The sequence below is a fragment of the Sinocyclocheilus rhinocerous genome, unplaced genomic scaffold (assembly GCF_001515625.1).
Source record: "Sinocyclocheilus rhinocerous isolate Xijiao unplaced genomic scaffold, SAMN03320098_v1.1 scaffold1619, whole genome shotgun sequence".
NCBI classification, from domain to species: Eukaryota; Metazoa; Chordata; class Actinopteri; order Cypriniformes; family Cyprinidae; genus Sinocyclocheilus; species Sinocyclocheilus rhinocerous.
In genome coordinates, this window is record NW_015649446.1 from 339,762 (window position 1) to 342,015 (window position 2,254).

A 2,254-nucleotide genomic window follows, 5' to 3' on the forward strand; every position below is an offset into this window, starting at 1 on the left:
ATGTATATATATATATATATATATATATATAGTTAATTGTTTGTTTTAAATATATAGATACTCTTTTACTCAATGCTGTACTGTTTTATTAATATTGTCATGTACTGCTGGTTATGTACAGTGAAGGCTGCTGTAATGTTCTTGTGCTGGTAACACTGAGTTACTGTCCCACTCTGTTACATCATCTTCCATGCTCACAAATATCATGCTCATTTACCACACACGAAATGTACATTACTCACACTAAAAGCCTTAATTTAATGAAGTCCACTTTACTAAATTAGCTTCAGCTGTGCGCTCTCTCTCTCTCTCTCTCGCTCTAATGTTGGGTCTTTTATCCATAAATCCATACAAAATATAAATAGATTAAATCGAAATTGCGAAACTCTTGTATTATTAGAAATGAAAGGGCTCTGGTAAGCAAGTAATATGGCTTACATTCCTTTATTCCGTATGCACTTATTGTACATATTCAAATAATGCATCTACATGTACACTATATCATATCTTAATCCTGGTCCTGCGGGACCCCCTCGCTCTGCACATTTTGCATGTCTCCCTTATCTGGCACATTCAGTTCAGTTCACAGAGCTCTCTCCTAACGAGCTGATGATCTGAATCAGGTGTGTTAAATAAGGGAGACATACAAAATGTGCAGAGCACTGTATCTGAAAATGGTACTATAAAAACATGCTAACCATATCTCATGCTTAAAGCCCTGTTTGACCTTGTAGGTATAACAGATACTTCTGGATGGGTGTGTGTTATTAAGAGTGAGATCCAGCCTACCTGACAGTGAGGTGGACAGTCCTGGATACTGATGCTAAGCTGCTATTGAAAGGATGCTGAATGTGGGTGGGTGTTTCTCTGTCTTCCTCTCTGCCACTGGTAAGTGTATGTATGTACAATGACGCGAGACAGAGGGGAGGAGAGAGCACAGCCCAGCACAAATGATGACATCACTCGCTCTTCTCTCTCTTTCTGCCACATGCCCTCTTGTCTTGCCGCTTTTTGATTTTCTCTGCCTCTTTGGCCCTTTTATTTGTCCTCTTTTCTGCTTTGCTGACTACAGTAGTCCTTCACTTTCAACCCTCTCCCTCCTCCTCCTCCTCCTCCTCCTGTCTTTGTTTTTGTCTCTCTCTGCTGCCACACCCTTTCCCATCAGTCTATGTGGAGCAGCGTTCAGATGTTACATAGTGAAGCCACACACATGCGCACACGTTGTTGTTCTGTGATGCTCTAAACTTCTAACCTTAATGTACATGGATAATTTATTTATTTATAATACATATATTTATCCAGCAGTGCAACAATTTAAAACCAGTGCTGGAAATAGACTCAATAACAAGCATTTGATTAGCAAACAGAGCTTTGCTTTATATGAACTACAAGAGCTCCCTCTACAGTATGCTAGAAAAATTGACAACCTAAAGATAGATGAATTCTGAAGGTCACAATCATTAAACACATCCATTCATAAGTTATTACTTTGTTGAAGATATAGATTACAAGCTGCAAAAAGCTTTATAATTGTCTGCACACAAACACACGAGCCTCACACGAGACAAATGGAAAAAGTACTAATCTAAAAATGTCAATTTGTGTGTAGTATATGTTTTGAGAACAGTGGGAGAAGTTTGGGAATTTGATTATTAAGACAAGAATACACAGAAATTGTACTTTTCATGCAGTATTGAAAGTAAATGTATCCATTTACTAACAAATGACGTATACACATGCAATTTTAACTTTATTAGGTCACATTCCTACAACTGTTGGACCCATGTTGCCCACAGAACAGCCTGATTTCTTTGTGACATGGATTCAACAAGGTAGCCTACTGGAAACATTTTTCCAAGTTTATGGTCCTTATGAACACAAGAGCATTAGGTATGTAGCTGCTGCATATTCAAGATGATGAATGGAATATCATCATAAAAGTATGCACATGGTCAGCATCAAGACTGTGGCATATAAACAATGCTCAGTTGCTATTAAGGGTGTATTAATGTGTGCAAAGAATGAGTATCTTTTCTCTGAAGTGCAGGTCTGGCAGCTCATCCAGATGGCGGCTCAGCATCCTTTACCGTTCCCTCCCTGGGCCTGCAAGGACACCATTGTGAATGCACAGGGAAGCAAAATTATTATTATATCCAGCTTAGTTTAACGTACTGTACCATTTTTAACTTTAATGTGCAAGGTTTACAGTGTCATCCACTACCAGTTGTTTTATCTGTAAAAAAAAAAAAAAAAA

At 38.2% G+C, this 2,254-nt stretch overlaps 1 protein-coding gene across 1 annotated transcript in view; it reads right to left on the reverse strand.

Annotated features, from left to right (window-relative positions):
• Positions 1 to 1,084, reverse strand: part of LOC107710570 (tubulin polymerization-promoting protein family member 3-like) — a 3,759-nt gene extending 2,675 nt beyond the window's left edge. The window contains exon 1 of the mRNA XM_016515375.1: positions 790 to 1,084. The gene's annotated coding sequence lies outside the window, so the exon portion shown is untranslated. The remainder of the gene's footprint in view (positions 1 to 789) is intronic.
• Positions 1,085 to 2,254: the final 1,170 nt, after the last annotated feature.